The following is a 26,827-nucleotide window of genomic DNA, read 5'->3' on the forward strand; positions in this document are numbered from 1 at the left end:
GCCACGTGCTACTTTCTTTGTTTCGTAGAATGAAAAGACAGGTGAATGGAAAGCGTTTCGTTGATGTTGCTGAGGTGAAGAAAAAAACGACGGAGGGACTGTGAAGCATCACAAAAGATGAATTTAAACAATGTTTTGAAAAATGGAAGGAAAGATTCGACAAACGTATCATTGTAAGTGGAGAGTACTTTGAAGGATATTGAAGGTCTGTGCTGAAAATGTGGACAAATAAGTTCAAACAAAAATAAGTCCGGTTTCTTTTGGGTACCCCCTCGTACGAGGTCTGTTAGAAAAGTATCCGACCTTTGGCCGTAGAAAAAAAACTTGCATAACTGGAGCGTTCCAAACCTAGTCACCTTCAAAGTAGTCTACTTGGGACTCCACACACTTCTCCCAGCGGTGCTGCCATTTTGGGAAGTATTCCGAAAAGGCCCCTTTCGGAATGGAGTTTAGCTCAGCTGTCGTTGCAGCCATAATGTTCTTCCTTGTCTGAAATCGCGCTCTTTTCAATGGCCTTTTGATTTTGGGAACCAGCCAGAAATCACAGGGGCCATATCAGGAGAGTAAGGAGTGTGTTGAACTACAGGAGTCTGGTTTTTCGCCAAAAAAGTCTGAATCAAGTGCGAAGAATGTGCGGGAGCATTGTCGTGATGGATGCGCCACTTTCCTGTTGACCTCAACTCCGGGTTCTTGGGCCGCACAGCATCACGTAGGCAACAAAGGACATCCCTATAGCACTCTTTGGTCGTTGTTTGACCCTGTGGAGTGCGTACTCATGGTCTGCCACACAGAGGGTTCCAAAGAAAGCAGTCAGCATCACTTTCACATTGCTGCGCACTTGGCGGGCCTTCTGAAGTCTTGGTGACGTGGAATGCTTCCACTGTGACGACTGGGATCTGGTTTCCGGGTCGTACCTGTACACCCAAGACTCGTCACCAGTTATTATGATGTTGATTAAGTCGGGGTCACTATTTGCGGAATCCAGCATGTCCTGTGAGACTTCAACACGAAGCTGCTTTTGCTCCACCGTGAGGAGCTTCGGCACGAATTTCGCCGCAACTCTCTCCATGGCCAAACCTTCGGTGATAATGGAATGTGCGGAAAAATTGCTCATGTCCACCTCTTCCTCAATTTCTCGGATAGTCACGCGACGGTCCCGCATCACCACAGCGTTCAGTTCGGCAATGACCTGGTCATTTCGGCATGTTGATGGCCGACCGGAGTGTGGCTCGCTCTCCACCGATGTGCGGCCATCTTTAAATCAATTGTACCACTGCTTAATCTGTGTGCTACTCATAGCATCTTCACCGAAAGCCGTCTGAATATTCCGAATGGTTTCCACTTGGCTGTCGCTCAGTTCATGGCAAAATTTGATGGAGTAGCGCTGCTCCTGTCACTCCGCCATTTTCCTTGCAATAAAAAACCGACGAGAGCACTGCGCACCGCCTCACTCAAATGCTGCTTCCCAGCGACTGACGCTATCGGCAGGCGGGAAAAAATTCGTGCATGCGCACGAAGGTTCAAGGTCACGTGATGCAAGCGCGCTTGTTTCATATCCATCAGGTGTTCGCAAAAAAAAAATAAAGTCGGATACTTTTCTAACAGACCTCGTATGTGCAATCATAACTCGCTACCACCGTGGCAGGGCCTCCTAAGGCATTCGAGGACGCAGGATAAAATCCCGGCCACGGCGGCTCCTTTTGATGGAGGCGAAGTGAAAAGGGTGCCTATGTGCTGTTCGTTGTCACAGCATGTTGTCAAAGTTATTCCACTTCGGCGTCTCTTTCTTTTTTCTCCCCTTTTTTCAGCGTACCAAGTTAATGAAGCCGTCACAATTTTTCTTCTTCCAGTCGCATTGTGTATTTTACCTCAGCTCCGTGCACTGTCGCCTGCAAAAAAAAATACTTATGCCTGACCTCTTTCCAACCTGCTTTTGCATTTTTCAGCTCAGGTGAGGGAGATAGGCTGAGAGAGAGGGAGGGAAATCTTTAGTCTTAAGAAAGCTGGAGAGGTCACTGAGAGAAACATGTCCATGGCCTGATAGTCCACACTAAGATAAGGACAGAAAGCGGGATAGAGTGAATAGTGCGCCTTTGGTGATATGGTAACTACTGGTGAGAGAAAATGGGCCTTCGGAATTTCATGTTGGGGTCACTTTTTTTCTTCAATTCCTATTTCTGAGCTGTTCCCTTTTCGTTTTCTCATCTCCTCGAACAGCCTTTAGTTCGTAGAATGCGAACGGTAGCCCTTTTTTTATGCTCACACATTCAAATTATGCACTCTTGGTGAATGTCATGAAGTTGCAGCTACATCGATAAAACTCGCTTCAAATGCATGCTGAGGCACTCGGTAGGGGCCTAGTGCAATGAAGCGAAAACAATGGAAGAGAGGTCGCTAAGCAGGAAGTTCGCTCTAGTTTCCTTAAAGGCTGCGCTCCTGCGAAACCATTCGCAGTTTAACTTTACAAGACAATTGACAAAGGCAAAAGAGGAATACGTTATTAGCCAAGCCCGGAAGCAGCTCGTCTCGTGGGGAAACCGCCGATCGCTTCGAGCAACCGTTCCGTACACCTGGAGAGTGAGCCCGGGTTCCTCTCCGCATGCGGAGAAAGCTCGTTAAGCATGCCGACGGCGCGTCGGCGCTCGCTCATAACTCAGCGCCCATCTCAGTTCCTTCGGTAACGGCAGCAGCGGACACGAGCCGCCCGCCAAGGAAGAAGTTCGATCGTAGTCGACTCCGCTGGGACTCTCAAACCATTCGTCTTGTTGATTACTCGAAAAACCATAGCGGGACAGGCCAGTGCTCTTTTCTCTATTTTTAGTTTTTGTTGCCGGGGGCTTACGTTTTCTCCGGCTTCTCTTCGGGTTCACAAATGAATTCTGCTGGAATACAGGCTTTCACCGCCACGTCTTTCGGTACGCTCACGCTTTCTTTCGCTCGTTCTGTTCTTCGCTTCCCTCCCTCGGGATGGTGTACTTCGGCGCCTGTCAAATTTGATTAACGTGCTAAGTGCCAGAGCTGCGCGGCGCAGAGAGGTGAGGCTTCCACGGCGTCTGTCGCGGTAGCTCTGGCTGATTTCAGGAAGAACAGTAGCTGACAGGGGCTGTAAGCGAGTTCGGAGAAAAGAGGTACCGACACTGTGGTAGGGGATGATCGATCGATTTAATTAAGTTGCGATTACGTAAGAGTGGAGGCACTGTTTTCAGCCTCTCGAGAGCAGTTAGCGATTGGGGGTTGGGTAAAGAATTAAGGCTATACAAGAGGACAAGAGGAATTAATCTACAAACGGCCGGAAAATCAGGCGTTGTTAACTCTCCTCAAAAAAACCTGTTTCAGCCTCGAAAAACGAAATCCAGTTTTAGGACAAGAGACAAAGCAAATTGCACTCGGCACACCTCCTCAGCACACCTACACCTACTTCACAACTGATCCCTCTTCCGGCTTTGTTTTTCTAGCCTTGATTCTGTTTCATGCCTTTATATTCATTCAATTTTTTAACAGCCCATCAAACATTTCTATATGAACTCTGCAATAACTTGGCGACGTGTATTGGAGTGGTCACCACAGTGGTTGACTCCGAACTGATGACGCATGGCCTTTCATAGGCATCATCATCGTCATCGTCATAATCACCAGCACATCTACATGCACAGTTGGACAAAGACCTTTCTCACAGGTCCTCAGTCAGCCGTATCCTGCTCCATTTGCAGCCACCCTAACCCCACATATTTCCTAATCTTATCTCCCACCTGACTCTCGGTCGCCACCTGCTATGCCTTCCCTTTTCTCTGAATTCACTCCGCTACCCTAAGCTATAATATGGATTACCAGTTTCCTGCATCACGTATACCACCCATGTCCATTTCATCCACTTTATCTCAGCTAAGATATCATTAAATTGCGTTTTCTTCTCCAATGATCTCGTACTATTGTGTTTGTCGCAGTAAAGAAACTTCCCGACTTCTCGCCTCTTCCCGGGCTGAAGCGCTGGAAGCGACAGCTGTGCCTATCTGAGAATTTCACAGCAATGGCTAGCGTCGCAGAACACAACTCCGACAGTTATAGCTCCAGTTCTTTACGAAAACGTGTTTTTAACCACGTTTTCATGCATTCATGACCTTAACCTTGCTTTGAATAGAAAGCGATTTGTTTCAGCTGTCAACAGCAATGGTCCTCATCTTTTCTTTTTGTTGCTGGTGTCTTAATGATCTTCATTCTTGGTCCAGCACAACTATCGTATTTGCTGTTCTATTTTTTTTTTATTTTCAGCTCCATTCAATGCTCATAGTACTTTGAAAGTAAAATATAAAATCTCTGTCGTTTTAAGTTTTCATTCTTGGAAAAGACTGCGAGATCCAGGGTCGTTTCCCGTTTGCATCAAAGGCTTTCCTCTCAGTGAAAAATGATTCACTACAGCACAAATGACCCGACGTATTTGCGGCAAAATGGCTCACGGGGTCATATATCTTAAGACAAATGCCAGCGTACCCAGTTCTCGTGACTTATTCCGTCTTTGCCCATGCGACATCATGCAATATCCCAAATCTGGTCGACGTTCTTGCGGAAGAGGTGCAACGAAGATTGGTAATATTGGTTTTTGAGGAAGGAAATGACGCAGTAACTGTCTCACATATCTGGGTGGACATCCGAACTGCGCCGTAAGGGAAGGGATAAAGGAGGGAGTGAAAGAAGAACGGAAGAAGGAAGTGCCGTAGTGGAGGTCTCAGATTTCGAAAACCGCAATTTGTTGTAAACCCTAGAACACTTCCGCGCTTCATGAAAATGCCGGCAGCTTCCCTTGAAACAATAAAGAAAACCACGACCAACATAAAGGTACCTTAGCGAAGCAAAAAAAAAAAGGTAAAAGCTTGCTGAGTGCTTAATTTTTTTTTTTTTACCAAGGATGGTGTCCTCAAAAATGTTTACCGAATTTGGACAAGCACTATTCCTCGAAGCGAAATCGTTTGTGAGGCGACAGTGTCATATAAAGTTGACAATAAGTACATATTTAGCTTATGTTGTCAGTGCATACTGGCTTTTATTTTATGTACTTGCAATGTTGTATTAAAAAAAAAACTATGCAATATGATAGTTTATGCATAAGATTTTATTGCATAAAATCACATTAGAAAAGACGGTCCTTATGCACAGTGTCCACATGATTGCTCGCAGACTGAAACTCATGGGGAAAGCCGTAGGGGAGGGCACCGGATAATTTAGACCACCTGGGGTTCTTTAAAGTGCACTGACATCGCAGAGTACACAGGCCTCTAGCATTTCGCTTCGCCTGCATCGAAATGCGACCACCATGCCGGGATCGAACCCGAATCTTTCGGGTCAGTAGCCGAGCACCATAGCCACTGAGCCACCGCGGAGGCTTCTTTATTTTTATATGTAGCATATTGCAATCACTCAGTTCAGCCCTTGGGCGCGGCCGGGCAGCCACCAAACCACGTGACGTGACGTCACGACAGCCGGAGAAAAAGTTGGGCCCAAAATAAAAAAAAAACGGAAAAAGAAAAAAAGAAAAACAAACAAAACAAAACTAAAAAAAGGGGCTGAGCATGGTGGCTGTTGCCACCGCCCCGTTTCAAAGGGCGCGCTCGTATCCATCCATCCATCCATCCATCCATACGTCACGGAGGAAAAGCTGCTGAGAAAATCGACTGCCGCCAAGCAATACCTCGCGCAAAAAGACCGCGCAATATGCAACGCATTCTTGGCTTAACCAAGCTAAGCCTGGGCATCTTTTTAGTTTCACTCGCAAACTCGGAAGGCAACTAAACTTCACTTTACGAGAAAAATAGAAATTGTGCCATGTTCAATAATTTTAGGTGCCGTCAATCGTCGTGTATTGGGGGTGATTCACAAAAGTTGCTAAACATATGTACTTTATCTGAAATATTAGAATTTAAAAGCTTGGTTTGGTTTTATTGTGGCTTAACGTCCCAAAGCGACTCAGGCTATGAGGGACGCCGTAGTGAAGGGCTCCGAATAATTTCGACCACCTCGCACAGTACACGGGCCTCTAGAATTTCGCCTCCATCGAAATTCAACCGCCGTGGCCGGGATCGAACTTGCATCTTTCGGGTCAGCAGCCGAGCGCCATAACCACTTAACCTCCGCGGCGACGAATTTAAAAGCCACGTTATACTTACTATTCCTACCCCGCTCACTGGGTAATTTCTCTGCTAACTACTCTGCTTGAAGTCCCGGGTTCAGTGCGCCAAAGTGCGTGAACTGACAACTGAAGGCGACTTTTTTTTTTTAATTTCCTTAACACATACTAAACCCAACGAAGAGGCGAAAACATATAGCTAAAATGCAGACGCAAAATCTTTGACTAGAAGTAGAGCCTAACAGGAGAAGACGGAGGTTAAAGGTTAGAACCCCGGCTGAGCTGTGCTCGGGCAAGTCCGTTCCGTCCATTACCCTGAGCGAAGTGTCGAGGGGTCTCGTTTCTCGGCCGCAGCTTACGATGAAGCCCGAGAAGAGAGTACGGGCAAAGAATAACTGCTGGGTCAAGAAGAATGCAGTCACGCGTGCACTCGGGAAGGGGTTCGCTCGGACATAATCGCGATCCATCATCGGGCCGAGGCACGGGGCGGAGTCTGCCGCCGACGGTGAAGACGGAGCGCCCGCGCAATCCAGCCCGCGTGGCCCGGACAGCCCCGCGGAGGCCCACGTAACAGAACCCGCCAATGGACAGCTGGAAGTGAACAAGCACACTAGAGGGAAGATAATGCGGACCAAACTCGGGGAACACTCGCAGAATTTTGCCTAGGAGCACGAAATAAATGATCGACCATGGCACCTCGTCGCAGCGTCTTTTTCCTTTTTCCCTTTCGTGCCCTTTATTTCTTTCTTTCTTCTCCTTACACTTTTCCTTCTTCCTTATTTTGCTTCTTTCTTCGTTCTTTCTTTCTTTCCTTTATTTCTTCCTTTGCCTTGTTTCCTACTTTCTTCCTTTCTTGCTTCTTCATTCCATCTTTACCGATTTCCTTTGTTTCTTCTTTCTTTTTCTTTCTTTCCTTTCTTCCTTTGTTCTTTCATATCCCTTCCTTCATTCCTTCCTTTTGGTCTTCATACTTTATGCGTGACTGCGGCTGTTGCAGTGCGTCGGTGTGCGCTGTTTTCCTCTAAGTATGCGTGACCTGTGACTCGCGGGGGTTGGAATGTGCACTGTGGCGAGCAATGCGGGCGTGTGCGAGAAAGTGGATTTTGAGGTGGGCAGCGCGCAGAAAAGCCTGCATTTTTGCTTTGCGCAACAGTATGAACACGACCAGTGAGAAACCCAACGCTGCGTGCATGAGTAAGCGAGCAATTTTACATTTCAGTACCCCGCGTAAATGCGGCCGCCTCAGCCATCAAATGAATCCTCGATCACGTGCTTGATAGGAAAACTGTTCATCCGTCATTGCGTCTACGACGTTCAAGTTGGGAAGAAACAAGCGCTAGCAAAGTTGAATGGAGAAAAATTCGAGGAAGTTTTTCATTGATCTTGGTGAATTCTTGGTTTGCCTAATCGATAATAAATTTCTCTCGCCAGATGGTTTTCCGTTTAACTGCTTTCTATAATTCGCGATTTTTTCTTCACCTAAAAGCAGTGCTGCATGGCGTCACGGCGACGACACAAAATAAACTTAGCGATTTAATAACGGTCGAAAGATCAATTCACCTGGCCGCAGCTCCTTATTATAACCTCGCTAACTTTAGTAAACAAGCAGCCTTATTCCGATGGCGAAAAAGTTATCATTCTTTTTTTTTTTTGCCGCCGCCGCCGCCGCAAAGAAATAAAAACCTTTTTCTTCTTTTCTCAACGTAAATCAAAACTCCTCAGACTTTATTAACAACCATAGCAACGGAATTTTTTCAGGCAACAGCGCACACTGTCGAAGTGAAAAAGGAAGTCAGAAAGAACCAAACAAAAGAATAGAACACAAGCAACAAGTACCAGTTTTCGAAAAGGCCCTAATACAGAATACACTGACGGGCGAATTAAAAGCCGCTTTCAGCAAGCATTATGTTTTTACCGAAGATTTTCTGCAGTGATTGTGCAATCAGAGAAAACTGCGCAGTTTTGGCCGAGAAATCTGGATTTGTCTGCTTGGAAAGTTTTCATTTTTCTTAAAACTGTCTTGACAGGAGCGCTAAAGGCGGACTCTTCGTACCAGTCGCCTTTCATTACGAATGTCCCCGAGGAACAGTCTTGCTCGCAATTTTCTTGGTCAGAAAAAGTAAAAGGGAAAGGCTGCCTCGGGGCGAAAGATGTACGCCTTCGTCTGACTAAAACAGTGCACCACTAAGGGAACTGGAAGCTTTGTCCGATAGTAAGAGGCCTCAGTTAGAAAAATCTCTTTGGTTTGCGATCGTCCAAAGCCCGCGCGCTGTACAATCACAACAGCCCGTGGTAGGTTACTCCATGCTCTTTACCATCGGTTACAAATTTCTTCTTGTATACCGAAAGCTTCTTCAAATCAGTCCTTATACTTCTTTGACATTGCTGCACAGTTTTTACAGGAGACAAAGGACGTCGTGCGTGCGGGAAACAGATTAGGAAAGTTAATATGACGAGTACAGCGCACGACACAAAGCCCGAGCTACTCAGCGCACTGCGCGGTGAAAGAGAGTGTGCGGAGTGGATGAGACGTGGCCGACCGAAAGTTGATGCGCTTTTAAAACGGGCGAAATTTGAACGCAAAAAGAAAAGCACATAATGCGCATGCGCGTGCCTGGGACGACAGCAGCACGTCACGGCGAAGGCGCTGGTGTATGACGCACACAGAACGAGACGGGTCGACAACGCAACCAGCAAGAGTCAGAGTGGGGAGGCATTTTTAGAAAGAGACGGATTATTCGTTCTTTTTCCTCCTTTCCCCTTCCACTCCTCCCCCGGGGCTGCTGTAGCGAGAGGACGGAGAGGCACGACGCTGGCAGCCAGACAGGAGCGCGCGCGCCAACAAAGCCGCCGACCACCGAAACTCTGAGCCGGGCGCGGGCAAAGTGAATTACAAGCGGCAGTTTGTTCCCTCCGCTCGCGACACAATTCGCGCTCTATGGCGGCTGTGGTCGGTGCAGAATGCTCGCTATACGTCTTCGCGTAGCGTTTCGTGGGCGCGCCGCCTTAACGTAACGCGAGTGCTCTGGAAGAAACCGCGCCTGCAGCTTTCTTCCCCTACGCGACCGTGCGTGCATGCGCCTACGCGCCTCCGCAGCACTATATGCTCACTGCCATGCTTGCGGAGATAAGCATGTATACATACTGCTAAATTAGTGCACTTTAGTTGTCAAAGCTGCGTTGTGACCTATAAGGCATGACGAGGTGGAGGACGCCTCGAGATTCTTTAAAGTGCACCGAAACCTCGGCACTCCAACATTTTTTCATTCCGCCTCCGTTGAAACGTGGCTGACATGGCTGGAAATTGAACCCCGAACGTTGTGTTCGGCAGCAGAATGTCACGGCTACGCAACAGGTATTATGTATGTACGTATGTACAGAGTTTGTTAGTAGTCTCCTGGCCACGGGGTCTGTTTTCTAGCCATGTAGTGATTTACGACACCCCGAAGGCTTAAAACTTTTGATGGAAGAGGGAAAGTCTCTCCCTCGTATCTGAGAGCCTTGGTAGCTTCATACTTGCCCTAAGAGCCCAACTGCACTGCTCAAAAAGCATACCTTGCGACCTGAGAACTTTTGCGCACCCTGTACTTGAAGCTCATAATATCCGTAGAGGGTAGAAGAAGCATCGTCCCAACCTCTGAGAACTTTGAAAGCGTCATCGGCATCTTAAGTGACAGACCAACGAAAAGCAAGCCCTGCGGCCTGGGGAGTTTTAGCAACCATGTACATATGTATTTGCGCGTGCATACGCATGGTCATTCTACTTCAGTGAGACGTAGTCTGTAAATTTGCCTGTTTACTTCATCGCGTCGCGTGTTCTAGTGGAGTGAGCTCCTTTCTGATGGGCAAGTTGTCGCCTGAATTCGTATTCCCATTCTCGCTAGTGAACAGCCTGTTCGTCCGCAACTAACTTGGCCTGTGCAGTTCGTGCGCTCGCGCATACGACGCATTGCGTGCACATTTAAGCCGCTCAAAAATTTGCTCCTGCAGACTTGCGCGGCGTTTGCCGCGCTGCGAATTGTGCCCGCGGGCGTATTATAGTATAACTGATACCTGGGTGGCTCTCAGGAAGCGTAAAGCAGAAAGACAGTCGACGAGGACCTGGCCCCAGTTCTTTCGAAACTCCCAGAACGAGTTTCGTAAGTTCGTCGCGCGTTATAACCCAGCCTAGTCGAGTTTTCTCGTTTTCATTTTTTTTTTTTTCGAAATTTCAATTTTCGCCGAGGCAGGTGTGGAACATTTTGCAATCGCACACGACGCGCTCAAACTTTTTTTTATTCTACTTTCGAGTTCAGATAATGCATAATTAAAAACGGATTGGTGCCTTGCTTGCTGCAGCGCTGGTAATTCGTTTCGCCTGCCGTTTCTCATCTAATTAAAAACGCACTTAGCGGTATAATGCGAAGGCTTTTCTACCCGTATACTGCAGCGTCATTGCTGAAGCAGACTAATTTTCGGAGCCAAGCAAAAATCTAAGCGAAATTAAGGCACCTGAAAATGAGCCCTGAGCACCGTTCGGTACTGCGATCGCATTTTCCTCTCAACGGGCGCATTAGCTTCTGCGCTGAGCACTCTATTCCAAGTCTGCAGTTATCGTTAGCGGAGCCACTGACACCCCAAGCTCATAAACTGCTGCGCGCTTCTGCTGCTGCAGCATCGTGAAGGCTAAAAAAAAAAAAAACGAAAGTTTAGCCTCGTTTCTTTTATAGGCAGTAAATTTCCACAAAGCCTTGTTTCATGTGCAAGCTTAAAGCGTTCACGCATTTCGTCTAAAAAGAACGTTCCGGTATTAAGAAATACAGCACAAAAAGTACTGTCTTGCTATTCAACATCATCTGTATTTTTTTCTTTCCTTTCCGGGCAATAAACTTCTACAAAGCTTCGTTTTATCTGAAGGCTCAAAATAATTCACACCTTTAGCCTCAAAGTGCAAAGTGCTTCAAGCATTCACTTTCAATTCGGGCTCATTGATAATAATGGCATCCGTTATGTGTTGCATAAAACTAAATAGTATTGAAAGTTTATCCTTTAATAAGTTAGACTGAAAGTGCGTAGACATCTTGCTGTACTTATAGTCTAAACGCTAAGCACATGTCCTTGGTATTACTGTTTAACGGCAAGAACCTTAATAAAATGGCTCCAACGAAGCTCAAATTCAGAATATGCCTTGCTCTTGCATCAAAGAAGTAAATAACTGATCACTCCCTTCTTGGATTACTCCTTTTTGAAGCGCAAGACAGTGTCTTTGGATAGTAGGCGATCCATTTCGAAACGAGAAATTCACAACTGTTCGCTAAACTGAAGCGTTCAACTACTATTACCCGAAGCGCTTCACGTTTCGACGTCTGAAAAGCAAATACGCAGCATACAGTGGGCCTGAAAGACCTTGAGGGAGGAGTTGCAGAAGGAGTTCAAGTTTCGAGACGGGTTGCATTTCGCGAAACTGCCCGCCTATTTGAAAACCGCTCTCATTTTTCACAGCAAAGCAACTCGGCGCTGCGTATTCACCAGGATCTGCTGTCATTTCAGCTATACAGTATACCGTATACAGAAATAACACTAAGGCCGATGGCATAGTTCGCGTTGCTCTGAGCGGAGCGTTCATTCCTCCCAGCATTCGGGTTGTGTGCTTTGAATGTTTCGCGCAATAATAGCGCTGCCGAACGCCCCAATACGTTTCGTGGGCTTTTTTTCACCGCTCGCAATTTTTCAATATTTTCACTGTGAGGGCATGCTGTACTGCCTTGTAGCGTAGTTTTTAGGACGCTTGACAGTTCAAAATATGCATGATTTTCAGCTGCCGACACTCTCAGACGCATCTCTCGGATAACATCTGACCGGCGATTCTTTTTTCCGGCCGCCTATATAGCCTTCTTATGTCGCTTGTCAGCATGTTTTTGAAAGAAACTTCTCCATTTTTGAAGGTCGTTCGGTGTTGCCTTTAGCGGTGCTGACGTGGGTTAAAGAAAGCATTTCGGGAAGGCGCCTATCGCGGACATTTGACGTGACGAGCTTCGCTGCACAAAAACTGCCTCAATAGCAGCAAAAGTGTTCCTAGCGAGAGTTCTGATTGCACTGCGCCCCGCCAAGCGACACTGGTCATTGCACGCGATAAATAAATTAGAGTGGACACTTAAGCCCCTTCTCAAGGATATGACACGGTGGTGTTAATGAGTTAATGCTAATATGTGCAGAACTGGTCATTCTCTATTTTCATTGATCGGTGGAAGTCCTCATACCAATCCTGGAACAGTGGTGCAGCGGTTAAGCGATGCACCACTGCTCTGCGATGGCAGGTGCTGTCACCTGTGAGGGCTTGTGAGACACAGGTTGCTCTTCCCGATCAACCCCTGGCGACCAATCATTAATTTAACAGCCACCTGCCACGGTGGGCAGTTTGCTCACAATCCAGTGGACACAGGTTGTGATGACGCCACAAGGTCACGTGACCTTGCGGGTTTTTCTGCAACACAAGCTCATCAACGCTCTCGCGTTAACACAGAACAACTCTTTTGCTGCATGCTTCTCTTCGCTCCCGCGTTCTTTCTAAATATGGGTCGTAACAAGAGCTACCCAGGTCGCCGAGCGCCAAGGGCCGTCTGGTTTATGGTTTATAGGGTTTAGCGTCCCAAAGCGACTAAGGCTATGGGGGACGTCGTAGTGGAAGGCTCCGGAAATTTCGACCACCTGGGGCTCTTTAACGTGCACTGACATCGCACAGTACACGGGCCTCTAGAATTTCGCCTTCATCCAAATTCGACCGCTGCGGCCGAGATCGAACCCGCGTCTTTCGGGTCAGCAGCCCAGTGCCATAACCACTGAGCCACCGCGGCGGCTCCCAAGGGCCATCTGAAGGGGCCGCAACGCCACGCGAGTTGAATAAGCTTTGTCGACAAAATAAAAGTTTTTCCAGCTCCTACTCAACTCCTTTGTCATCGTTCTCGACCAAACGGGTCACTGCCTCAAACCGCAAAGTCATCTTGGAAAGTCATCTTTGGTGTTTCCGTAGGCAATCGCTTTTTCTTTTGGTCCCAAGAGCACTATACGGCTCAAATTGGCTTGAACTCTGCGCAACCACGATAAAAATTCAGAGTGAGTAAACATCAGTTAAATTCCCAGCGGACAACTTCAATGGTCCGTCACACGTGATTCTTTCATTCGTACCAAAATCTCAGTAGAAGGGAATTTTTTCAATCCCGCCGCTCGGGCTATGCTATGCGCTCGGGCTATGCGCCGCTGTAAACAGGCATCGAATACGTGACCTGGTCTCTGACGGGAAAACGACGTAGCTGAAACATCCCGATGGGAGACAGCTAGCTTTGAATACTCCTCGCACACGTAGGCAGGAATAAAGAGTTGTTTTCGGCCACCGATATTCCTGTGCAGGCTGTCGTATTTCAAATATAATTAAGAGTAATGTGATTCTCTCTATCTGAGCCAATAATATGCCTTTTTCAACTTGCTGTGGTGCCATTTTCCGTGCGTTACCGAATATACACTGGTAGGGCCCTTCAAAGGTTGCCGTGGCATCATCAACAAATGATCAACGAGATTAGTTCTTAACATTTTTCTGTAACTTTTTTTCTGTTTTGTTCTATTTTGCTGTACTGAATTTTACTGTTATGTAACTACCCCCCCCCCCCCCCTTACAATAATGCCTCTCAGAGCGCTGTAGTTTCCTTGAATAAATAATATAAAATAAACAAAAAGCGTACCTACACAGGACACAGTACGGGCAGCACTTCGAGCGAAACAGCCACCTTTTGCTCTACAGAGGTGTTTCGCCATTTGTCCGCTAGGGGACAAGCGCATGCGTAGTGTTATCGAAAGAGTTATGCCCATCGAAATATTCAGCCGGCCTTCTCAAGTCAAACTCAGTCGAAGTTGCCCTCTCTGCTTCTTCGGACTGCCAAACTACGACAAAGACGCCTGCCATGGCGAATAAAATTTCAATGGTCATACACTTGCGCGTCCTATCGGCGTCATGGCCTACGAGTCCTCATTTGACGTTGTGCATTCTCTTAATTCTTTTATGTCTGGGCTTCAAAACGGTCACACGGGATTTCCTCCTATCTTTGCTTTTCTCCCGTTCATCCCAGAGCCCGTGCCACGGACTTAAAATTTATCTGACGGGAACGTTTCCGCCGCACGTGACTTGAGTTGTCGCGTCATATAGCGCCTTCCTTACATGTACAATACTCGCACGCGCCGGCAGGCGGCGAAGGGGGGCAGCTCTGAACGTTTTGTTTGCCCCAAAAGGCGCCAGCAGCGCTACCCATCTCGACCCCGCTGCGCCTGCGACGGCTCGGCGGCGTCGCGGGATATTTCGAGAGAAGCGGCCTCTCTCCGCTTATTTACGCACGACCAAAGGGGGCAAAAAGCAAAAAACAGAAAATAAATTGTTCCAAGCTGCAGCAAAAGGAAATAAGCAACGGTGGCAACCGCAGCACGCTCTCCTCCACATGGGGCCCCCAGAACGCGAGCTGCAGAAGCAGCATGGGGATAGCAGAGCCCCGCCGAGCGACGACCTCGTAAAGCTGGGAGGAAGGCGAGGGGGTTAGTAAGAAAGGGGGAAGGGGGGGCTGAAAAACAAAGCATCGGACCTCAGAGGAGAAACAAAAGGGCCCGCAGGCTCGAAGTGCGAGAGGAGACCCCATAACGGCAGCGCGTCCGCACGTCGTACGCGGCACACTTGGCCGGCGTTCCGCCGGCTGGCCGCACTAGCTTCAGCGGCCGCCGCTCTCCAAACACGATTCCGTGCTCGCAGCAATCGCCCCGCTTCCTGCGCGAACCTTTCTCGTACGCTTCGCGCTATTTGCACTCTTCGTTCTCTCTCGCTTCACCCCCTTTTCTTCTTTTTCGCGAATTTCAACGTTGAAGGTAGTTGTTGTTTTCGCTGCATCCGGAGTTTAGAATCGGTGGCTGAGGAGGGACGGACCTCTTTGGTTCCCGAACCGGCGCTCGCTGGCAAAACATTCGCGCAGCGGCACCTCGTGAGCGAGAGAAAACACAACGCGCGAATAACGTTGAGGAAAGCGCCGCGAATGCTGCGAAGGGACGGACGCCGTTACCGGCTAAGTCAATGCCCGAGGGCCTGTTGATTCAGTGCTGCTGCCGCTGGAGTGCTCGAAAACCGTCCTGAACTTCGTTGCTCATAAAAGAAGGGAACGTAGGAAGTCGAAGGAGGATGTGGGGTTTGTTGAGTGAGAAAAAAAAAGGAAAAAGGGATGGGGGGGGGGGGGGGGGGGGCGCAAGAAGATCACACAGCGCACCACCCGTATTAGGTTCTCTAAGCACTTGCAATTTTTTTTTCTCAACATGTGCCAACTTACCAAACCGTACTAGCAGTCCTGGCTGGTGTAGTTGCTATCAAACGCAACACCAACTGTTGCAGAAGTCATTTACGCTCAGCAACCGCTCTTAAATTTCGCAACCTCTTCACTCTTTCGATGTTTCTAACTTTCACTATAAACTACCACATTACGTTATCTTCACTGCAACTAAAAACAGAAACACAACGCTGAGTTAGACTCGACAATTAATTCAGTTTGGTGACCTAAAACACCAAATAGTTTGTTTTTAAAGCCTTTGTATTTGCGTCGCGATGCGGAGATGACGCTGTATGACAGCGCAATGAAGCACGGCGTCAGAGTTCCGTTACGGTCTGTTAGATATGCCAACACAGTTGGAATTGTTATCGGCGCCATGGCTGAAGTGCGCTCCCGTCTCACACTCACATCCGCTGACACTCGCAGGGACTTTGCTACTAACGTACGCGGCGTATAGTGTCTCTGGTGGCAAGCTTGCACCGAACCGAGTAAGTTTTAATGAAGTTTTGCCGATTTATGCTGTATGGCTCATTTTCTAGAAAAAAAAATTAATGAATACTTGAAGTTCACTAGCTGGCACCTTCCATTGGTTAGCCCGCGCTCAGGTAACGAACACTTCGGACAAAACGAGAAGCGCGTAAACTGCACTCCGTCATGCCTGTGTGGACACATACTGGCTCGTATGCGAATTAAAATATAAAAGGCGCATACAATGCTCGTTTCAACATCCGCATTGTTCCGTCTTATCTGATGCGTTGGCTGGCAGCGAAAAAACTGTATCCATGCTTTCATTTACTCACTAAGTGAAATAAAGCCTGAAACTGGCACAACGCGCACTTCCAGGCGGATTTAAATTGAAGTAAAAAAAGCACACCCTGTAAGGACCTTTCTTAAAAGGACTCCGAGTGCAAATTAATATCGGCCTGTATCGATAAGATGCCGCTTTCGAATCTCAAAGAGACCACCCTCACCGAAAACGGAGGTTTCATAAGCTAGAAAAGACAAAAAAAAAACGAAGTATAAGTGTCGCCATCCTCGGCCGTTTTCGCGACTATCATGAGTACGTCGGCACAAAATTTTAAGCACGGATCCCAGAGGCTGTGCTACAACGCCATTCACTTCAAAACAGTAGCAATCCGTCCTTTTCGGTAATAACGTCCCAAGTTTGAATCAGCTGGAGGGAAGATTGTTAAATCCAATATTTTCGGTGACAGACGCGTCTTTTGTTGACCGGACAAATGTCAGCATGCCCAGAAGGAGCTGAAGAATTAATTTTTACTCAGAACAATATTTGCACCCAGTTTTACTCGGTGGCACTTCAAAGCACTGTGGTGGGTCCTTCGTTTTATGTAAATGTCACCAGCTTTATTTCTTCAAACAGCTTATTGTTTAAAACATTTGGTGCATACGCGCTGCAACTGAGCGTTTGGCTGGCTTTGGCATGACATCTGCATCTTTATGTGCCGATATTTTAGCTATCCTCAGTATAGTATAAATTGTTCGGAGGTGCAACGTTAAAATTTCTGAAAGCATTGAGGCAGTAAAATTGGCCGTTCAGCAATTAGAGCAGTGGTCTGCTGCTATGAGATTATATAAACGTGAGAACCTGAGGAAGCGCAGGAGATGACGCAATAAATTTTCTATACTACACTCTAAACACGAAAGGAGTAAAGATGGAGTAAGTTATCCTCTAGTGCACTCCCTATAGGGGATACGGTATGCTGGCCAAGCCTAGGGGTAGATTTTCTTATCGCTAAAGATACAGAATACTTACGGTTGCAACGAAATCAAATTGTCTCTTCAAAACATGCGATGTTCTAGCTGATAGGAAGATTTTAACCGAGGCTTCAATCGTCTCTATTTGCTAACTTCACGGCCTCCAGCGCCACGTTTAAAAGCCTCTTCCCTTTGATAACTTCATCAAGTTACTATGACTTGCCGTAAGGATACGCCTCCGTTGCCAAGAGTCCCAACCCAAGTCCCAACTCCAATCATATCGGTACCTTGGAATCACTATCTCCATCAAATTAACCTGGTCGGAACACATCTTATATCTAGCATCTAGAGCATCAAAATCGCTTGGCCTCATCCGAAGATCCCTGTACCTAGCCCCTCCTTCCGGTCGAAAATTAGCATACGAAACATTCACCCGCACCATACTTGATTATGCAGCGGCTATATGAAATCGTCACCAAGCATACTTAATTAACACCTTAGAAGCCATTCAAAACCGAGCAGCCCGTTTTATATCCTCAAATTACAATAGACACAACAGTATCACAAGGATTAAATCTGCACTTAACATCCAGCCAATAGAGCTCCGACGGAAAATCGCACGACTCTGCCTCTTTCATAAATTATATGACAATTTTCCTGATCTTCGTGACACATTATTACTAGCTCCCATCAGAACACCGCGCCGCCTGTTTAACCTCCTCAGCATTCAACGTATACATGATCGACCTTGGCATTTAATAAATCTTTTCTTCCAACTGCAATAGAAAATTGGAACCTGCTATCCGACTATATTGTTAACGAGTGCGACGCTACTAAATTTCGACAGGCATTAATTAATCACTGTACTGAATAAAAAATACAGCCCATTAGTCTCAAACTTCACCCAGTTACATTTATTCTTTTCCTTGTTGTTGTTGTTACCGCCTAATTCAGCCTTTCGCCATTCATTATTGACCAACGTTGTATTGTGATGTATCGATTTTCATTTTATTGTATTGCATTATGTTTTGTTGTATTAACGTATTATTCTCAGTTGTATTTGCTTTGTCCCCCCCTTATGTAATGCCTCAACAGAGGCATTTAAGGGTAGAATAAATGATGATGATGATGAGTAAGCCTTCCCTATATTTAGCAATCGAAACTCCTCCGGAACTTCCCCAGCACATACCATGCCCCTAAAAGGAAGTGCGCTAGAGGACAGTGATCAGAAAAAGTATGGCATGATTTGCGCGAAATGCCCGCAGAACGGAATTCGTTTAGCGTGTCAGCACACACACGCTGTTTTGGGCTCTATTTGTTGGGCAGTTTGAAACACCTCAGAACATACTGTCAAGTTATCCGTTTTTCTCTTCGTGTTTTTTTTTTAATGTGTCAGCTGGCGCCGCCAAAAACTAGCAAGAAACTGGGTGCTCGTTTTTACTTTATTCAGAATGAAGATGCCGCCAATAGCACAGTTCTATCACACCATTTTTTCCTAGATGCGCAATGCCATTCGGCAGCATGTGTGTCCGCGTCGAGGCATATGCGATTTCGTGCCTGGCTTCCCGCGCCTGAGGAATGCAACAGCGCTGCGCAAAAGATATACGTTTTTCAGTCCCTCTTTCAATAATGGTGACAAGCGCCGCTTGTCCTGTCTTGTCGTCGTCTTTTTGTTACTGCGCTGTGTTACTTTAGTCAGGCCTTTAATACTCACCGTATACCGACAGCGCACACAGCAGCACGAATGGTTAACAATACCTATCAGGCACGGTGCAAGTCAAAGTCTCCGTTATATTTAGACCCGATGCAGCGTTTTAACGCACCCCAAAATCTCAGTACGTCGACGTTCTTGCGTTTCGGTGTCGGAATGATAAAATAGCCGCGTACTGGTATTGGTCCGAAGCCTTCCCCTACGACATGCCTCTTTGACCGTGCTACTGCTTTGACACGTAAACATCCATTAAACACTCCCGCACCATACGAACGACAGCAGGAAGGTATAACCATTACTTACTGCCGGCGCAGTTTACCACCAGTTTGTCGCCCTAACCACTACTGATCGCTCTATGTTAGTGTTAATATTCCTGTGCCTTTTTTTTTCTATTTGCACCTGGCGAGTATACAATGTACGGAACGATCTTTTGTGGCAACTTATCTCTGGCAGTGGATCGATTCGCTTGATCATACCATAGGGCGACGCGCTGCAACGCTTAGTAAACGAGAAAGGCCCTGAAAACCCGCCGTCATAATGGACCAGCGACCAAAGATCGGGGCGCCGTCGGAGCTATTATCCGGCTATGATTCATAGCCGGAAATCCGCGCGATTGGGAAGCAATACGATGGCGTTCAAACATGCCCCCATAATCCGCAGCCGCGACAGCCACTATTTCATTTTTTTGTTTACTTTGCCAAGAGACAAAGGAAGGACAACGGGAATGGAGAGAAGGAACGAGAGAAGGAAGCACAAAGGCCAAACAACAAACAGCGAAGCGCCAACACACAACAATAACAGCAGAAACGGCAGCAGCTTGCGCAGACAGCGCAGCTGTGACCCGGCAGATCAGAGGAAAACCTACGCGACGCCGCGTTACGCTACATAAACACCCCGTTTCACAAGGGTAGTGCAAACACCCGTCGTCGTGCTGAGGATGAGCAAACGGAAGCGAAGGAAGAGCGGAGGAGGGGAGAGAGGAGGGAGGAGGGAAGAAGCGGCTGCAGTAGCATCCACCACGGCTGGCTCGACACCGAAGAACGCTCCTTTTGTGGTCTGAAGCCGATAGCGATCCCTTGTTGGTCGCTTTTCGTCCTCGCTCGCGACGCATCCTCTGATCGCCGGGCACCACTTCGCGTCGTTCTGGCTTCGTACCGCAATCGAAAAGCTCTTTTTTTCTCTCTCTCTCCCGCTCTCTTCTTCTCCTCCCTGTCAGGTTTTTTTTTTCTTCGTTTATTTACGCGCCCTTCACAATGCTTCTTCCTCCGTTGCCGTTATATGTATGCCAGACGTCGCGAAACAAGCCGCTCTCGGTAACGCGAACACGCTCCAAAGCAAAAAGGGGCGCGGTACAAAGCGATTTGGTCGGGCAGCATGGCTTCCTGCGTGTTGCGCGACGACGATCGGCTCTATTTGGCGTCCCGCCCACCCACCCTTCACTCCCCATCCGCTTCTATCTGCTCGCTCCTCTATGTTGTCTCTGCGGTAATCCATCTTGAAGGGCGTCGGGATCGCAGCAAGTCTCGCGGGGTCGCGAGATCTTTTGCTGAGGCTCCGTATGTCTTTGTCTATCCGCTTTCTACGCGGAGAATAGGTCGATCTGTCGCGTACTTCTCCGTTTTGCGCGCTCTTCGAGGAATCCGACAGCTGCGTCTGTAGCTCGCTCTATCCTTGCCGTCAGGCGACGGCCTTTTATATTCTTTTACTCGTTGCTATCGGCAGTGCATACGAGATGGATTTTCAACCATAAACGCGTTGTTAATAAGGGATGATTTGTGCGCCTGGCTAACGTTGTTTGCGTGTGAGTACACGTTTCGTTAAGCTACTCTTTTACGCGATCTTTGAAAGTAGATTTAGTTATGAGGGAACTGCGAATTCGTTTTATCTCATTGCGAACGTTCCGCGTATTCTCAGGCCTCAAGACCGTCGTAAGACGGGGCTCTGAGCGCTCGTTGGTCACTGCGACAAACGCTCCTGGTTCATTTCAATATTTTCCCGCAATACCGGGGACCTCGCCTTAAATACATCTCACCGAGCTACTTGGCATGACAAGTGAGTCGTCTCTTGTCGACTGCACTGCCAAAAACTTTGGCTTACGAGTTTTGTGCCGTATAATTGCTCCGAGCACGAAGTCATTTTGAAGGCGCACGCTGCTTTCGCTAAAAAAGAAAGGGAAGTGCCATAACAAAACGACCGAATGAGCTTATCTTTTATTAAACGTCATACTATAGCGATATCCTCGTTTTAATTAATCTGTCCCCGGAACGTGAGGTCTCAAGGCAGTTCACAGAACCGCAAATGCGCAGCGAATACAGCTATAAAAGCAAGAGTGGGAGAGATACGACATGAAATAAACAAATTAACCATAAAAAAAAATAACCGCACGCCGCAGATGCTATCGCTTTTATTGCGCATACCGCAGACCACGTCAGACACTCGCAACGCGCCCTTTCATTTTTTTTTTTTTTTTTTCTGTCACGCTTCTGTTAACGATTCTTCTCAGGCTCAATGCAGGCGGCGCTGCGGTGCTTTTGTGTCGCCGTGTTTATACGCACGCATCGGACGCGCTGTAAAAGTTCCTTCGAGGCGCACTTGACGGCGACGTCGCCGGCCAAAGACGCTCGCGGCTCCCTCTAGGGACAAACACTCGGCCTGCGTTGTGCGACAGTGGCGCTTCTCCCTGACAAACATGCGGCTGTAACCCTGGGTCCGCTTCCCGCGCTGCGCCTCTCTTCGTGCATCGCTAATGAAGGCCCCCTCTTGTTCTCACGTTCTCCTATACCACAGCACAAGCTGTGGTGGAAAGACAGAAATAAAAAAGAGGAGAGGGTAAGGGAAAGGGGGAGGGCGGTGCAGCCTTAACCTTCTTTGTACCGAGCTTTCCCTCTCTTCTCTTCAACATCCGCAGTTGTCTCTCCTTGGCGCAAGCACTTGAGGTGGTCCTGCTGTCGCTAATTAAGCGCACAGCGCGCTCCCGCAGTGACTAACATCGCTAGCGGGTGCGCCATCGCCACAGCCGCCGCTGCGCAGTCGCCGCCCAAGGCACGCGCGCCGTGTGGCTTCTCTCAATTAAGTTGTAGCCGCAGCTGCGAGCTTTAGGGTGGGCGTCAACTCCCCCGGGAACTAGACGGTGGAACACACATCAATGACTGAGCTGCGACCGACGATAAGTCCCGTAATGTGTGCTGACGTTAGCCAAAATTGGCCAGGCAGGCTGTATTTGTTTGCAAACGACAGACTTCGAAGATAGGTGGTCTTGGAGCCATAGTATTCATTTTACCTATTTCGACGCAGTGTTCGCTTTATAAGAAGGAGTGCAAAACGTTTATTCGCGTCAGCAGTTTATGTACATGATGAGGAAGGAGAAATTTTTATACCTTAGCATGGGATTTGAACACGACTCCTGCAGGCATCAAAGGCAACGCCTTAAACCACTCGGCAGTGGTACTGATCGTTCATCCTATTTTCCCTTTCGTAAACCAGAGGCACTGTCTTGTGCATAACAGATCTATGTACTACTCCAGCGTATACTAGAGACAAGAAAGCGATGACGTTTTTGTTAGGTGCATACGAAATGTGCAGTACAGAAAGCTCCTTCAGTCAATGTTGTGGGGTTTAATTGGAGAGATAAATACGTATTCCCCGTTTAACCGCGGCTGACCAAGTTCAAAAACGCGTGGGCGCGTACGCTACCGAGCGCTCGCCGGCCACGGCGGGCCTTGCTCTACGGGAACAAACGAACGACACACTGGCTGACACAAACAAGGCGTTTATTGCTATAACAGCAATAACGCCAGCTAGCAACAAAGTACACTGAGGAATCGAGGATGTGCGACTCACCAGCACGGTTACGAGCGAACGTTCGCCCACGCTAGGGCCAAGGGAAGCTCCGAGGCCGGACGGGACGCGCTGACGGGAACATGTTTCCACAGCAGGTCGCCCGCCGGCGAAGAGCGGAGCCTTGCGCGTGAACGTCCACGCGCTTCCCCAATGCCGAGCTACAGTGCGAAGTGGCATCGAATTCTGCACGCAGCGTAAATCAACACGGTTGTTTTGCAATGCTCGCCGTTTACTGCTTACAATAGGTTACCCGTGAGCTTGAATCTGTCGCACAGCTGGTCACTCAGTCCACATTCGCCATTAGTTCGGTTGCGAGTATTGACACTTGGACTGAAGTATTACCTCTGAGTAGGTCGTCACTACTGTTGTAACAGCATATGTGACGCTGTGCATTGCAGTTACCGGTTGGTGAACCATTCATAAACTAAATTTTGTGCGTGTTGGTGTTCATCTGGCCGACCCACAGCGCTCAACAGCGTTTATCATCGGACGAAGCACACGTAGATTCAAATATGAAATTTGTGAGCAATAATTTTTGCCCCGCATCCATACTGTACATGTACTTCTTGCAGAAGAAAAGTAGCCGCCTAATATCCCAAATTCTAGAGGCCCGTGCACTGTGCGGTGTCAGTGCACGTCAAAGAACCACAGGTGGTCGAAATTTCCGGAGCCCTTCACTACGCGTCCCTCATAGTCCGAGTCACTTTGGGACGTTAAACCCCATAATCCAAACCAAACCAAAGTTTTTCACGGAGAATTTTCGTTCACTAAAACACTGAGGGCAAGCGGAAGGTGTTCTTTTTTAGCTGATTTGTTATGAATAGTGTCCCTTTTTTTTTATTGCGAAAGCAATACTACTCGCACTTTCAAGCCTTCGCGTGACCCGGCCGCAGTTACGTTTGACCTTTAGTGGAATGAATATGGGCGACCAACTCGCTCCTTCAGATAGCCCGGCTGCAGTTACGCCATGTTACGCCACGCCGCGCACCTGTGGCGCTACTGCCGCTGTGACGTCATACCAGCTGTACGTTATCGCTCCAGCTGTACGTTATCCCCGTGGATCTGCGTACTCTTATGCAGGCAGAGGGAACACGGAGCTGGATCAACTTTTCCAGCTCCATGATCTGCGGGCGGCTCTCGCCAAAATGAAACGGGGCACTGCGCCAGGACGGGATAAGGTCACCGTCAAGCTTTTGACGAACCTGCCCGACTTGGCATACCAGTCCCTCCTGGAATACGTCAATGCGATTTGGCGCGGGGACACCCCCCTGCCAATCGAATGGAAAACGGCTTTGGCCACTTTTATTCCTAAAGCTGGCAAACCAATTGACGCAGATAACCTCCGCCCCATCTCTCTCACCTCATGTGTGGGCAAACTAATGGAGACGATGGTGCGGGATCGGTTATCTACATATCTTGAAAACAAACAAGTCTTTGCGAGCACCATGTTCGGATTCCGCCCACACAGATCCGCACAGGATGTCCTCCTGCAACTCAATCGGGAAGTCCTTGACCCCCTCGAATGCCCCCATAATGACCGGGTAGTACTCGCCTTGGATCTTAAAGGGGCATTTGACAATGTAACACATGAGATCATACTCACTAACCTAAGTCACACCGACTGTGGCCTCAATACATTCCAATACATAAGACAATTTTTAATAGATCGTCAATCCTACATTCGAATTCAAGATAGAGACCATGGTCCTTACCTACTCGGCACGCGGGGAACCCCTCAAGGCGCGGTACTTTCCCCGCTGCTCTTCAACCTGGCCATGATGCACCTGCCAGCCCAGCTGAGTGGTGTCGCCGGCGTGCAGCACGCCCTGTACGCCGATGACATCACCCTGTGGGCCACGCAGGGCAGCACAGGAGACATTGAAACCAGCCTGCAAACAGCGGCGACGATAGTAGACCGCTACGCCCGCCGCTGCGGTCTTCAATGTTCCCCTCAAAAATCGGAATTTGTGCACCTCCGCCCCTCACAGAAGTGCACAACTAAAATATATCTCTCTCTTGAGAGTGGTCCCATACGCGAAAGTGATGAGATACGGGTACTCGGACTCTACATCCACAAACACAGGCGGCCAGACACTACATTGGCCAAACTCCGTAAGGTGGGGGACCAGGTGGGCCGCATGGTCCGCCGGGTTTCCAACAAACGCGGAGGGTTACGAAGTAAGGATGCCTTGCGGCTGGCAAACGCCTTCGTAACTAGTCGAATTCTCTATTCGACTCCTTATCTCCACCTACGGAAACAAGAGGAGGACGCCCTTGAGGTCATCCTTCGCAAAATTGTTAAACGTGCCCTTGACCTCCCCATCACTACTTCAAACAGCCGGCTTATGGCTCTTGGGGTGGTGAATACTTTCCGGTAACTCCGGGAGGCGCACCTTACAAACCAGTACACGCGCTTGTCGCTAACGGAGTCGGGTCGCCGCCTTCTTGCTCGACTCCATATCCAACACACCCCTCCAATGGAAGACAGGTTTCGCATCCCGGAACTGTGGAGACGTGCCCTCCACATGCGGCCTCTTCCAGCATACATGTCACATGAAGACCATAATGGTCGGCGCCTGGCACGAGCGGAAGCGCTAGCCCGATATTATGGCAACAAAACAGGTGTATACTACGTGGACGCCTCCGGCCCTCACCACGGGGGATAGTACACGGCCGCGGTAGTTCACAACAGCAACACAGTTAACGGCCTAACTTTCAGAGCCCGCAGTGCAACACAAGCAGAAGAGGTCGCGATTGCTCTCGCGGCCTCACATTCCAATTCAAAATACATAATCACCGACTCGCGAGGGGCCTGTCGGAACGTCGAACAAGGCTGCACTCCCTTCCTAGCCTATCGAATATACCAAAATTGCATACGGGATACGGACCCCGCACACCGTTACCTCATATGGGCCCCTGCTCATCAGGGGTTGGCAGGAAACGAGGCAGCAGACGCAGCCGCCCGCGCGCTCTCTCACCGGGCTGTTTTCTCCTCCCCGTCCGATCAGGAGCCCTATTTTAATCCGGTCTATACATTCAAAGATATTACAACATATTATCAAAATTGTCATCGCCTTTACCCTAGCCCATGTAAAGGCCTGAAGAAGGCGGATGAGCGGCTCCTTCTCCGCCTTCTCACCAATACATTGCTGTGCCCGGCAGCGCTAAAACATTTTGACCCCTCCTTTAGCGGCAGCTGCCCCCACTGTAGTGCAGTGTCTTCTGACACTTATCACATGGTGTGGGCCTGCCCCTCCAACCCCGCTATTCCCCCCATCCCCAATCCAACCCGGGAGGACTGGGAGGCGACCCTGCTCGGCTGCCACGACTTACAGGCCCAACAAGCCTTAGTCGGGCGCGCCCGGGCGGCGGCAACCGCCACTGGGGTCCCATACTAGAGACCTCCACCTAGTGTTTGTAAGGATCGGTCCCTTACGGGCTGATCCAAACATACCTCCTGCTCATTCGTAATAAATGTTTTCACCACCACCCCCCAATGCCGAGCTACAGTGCGAAGTGGCTTCGAATTCTGCACGCAGCGTAAATCAACACGGTTGTTTTGCAATGCTCGCCGTTTACTGCTTACAATAGGTTACCCGTGAACTTGAATCTGTCGCACAGCTGGTCACTCAGTCCACATTCGCCATTAGTTCGGTTGCGAGTATTGACACTTGGACTGAAGTATTACCTCTGAGTAGGTCGTCACTACTGTTGTAACAGCATATGTGACGCTGTGCATTGCAGTTACCGGTTGGTGAACCATTCATAAACTAAATTTTGTGCGTATTGGTGCTCATCTGGCCGACCCACAGCGCTCAACAGCGTTTCTCATCGGACGAAGCACACGTAGATTCAAATATGAAATTTGTGAGCAATAATTTTTGCCCCGCATCCATACTGTACATGTACTTCTTGCAGAAGAAAAGTAGCCGCCTAATATCCCAAATTCTAGAGGCCCGTGCACTGTGCGGTGTCAGTGCACGTCAAAGAACCACAGGTGGTCGAAATTTCCGGAGCCCTTCACTACGCGTCCCTCATAGTCCGAGTCACTTTGGGACGTTAAACCCCATAATCCAAACCAAACCAAAGTTTTTCACGGAGAATTTTCGTTCA

The 26,827-nt window shown here is 48.4% G+C and overlaps 1 protein-coding gene across 3 annotated transcripts in view; it reads left to right on the forward strand.

The window, feature by feature from the left end:
* The window catches only part of LOC149372217 (uncharacterized), a 125,073-nt gene that overhangs the window by 68,309 nt on the left and 29,937 nt on the right, over window positions 1-26,827 (forward strand). The window contains exon 1 of one of the 3 annotated variants that reach the window (XM_089566618.1): window positions 20,381-20,675. The exons of the other annotated variants lie outside the window; for them this stretch is intronic. The gene's annotated coding sequence lies outside the window, so the exon portion shown is untranslated. Of the gene's footprint in view, window positions 1-20,380; window positions 20,676-26,827 lie in introns of those variants that run through there. 3 annotated transcript variants of the gene reach the window in all.

The sequence above is a fragment of the Amblyomma mixtum genome, chromosome 1, assembly GCF_055824585.1.
Source record: "Amblyomma mixtum isolate Tamu chromosome 1, ASM5582458v1, whole genome shotgun sequence".
NCBI classification, from domain to species: domain Eukaryota; kingdom Metazoa; phylum Arthropoda; class Arachnida; order Ixodida; family Ixodidae; genus Amblyomma; species Amblyomma mixtum.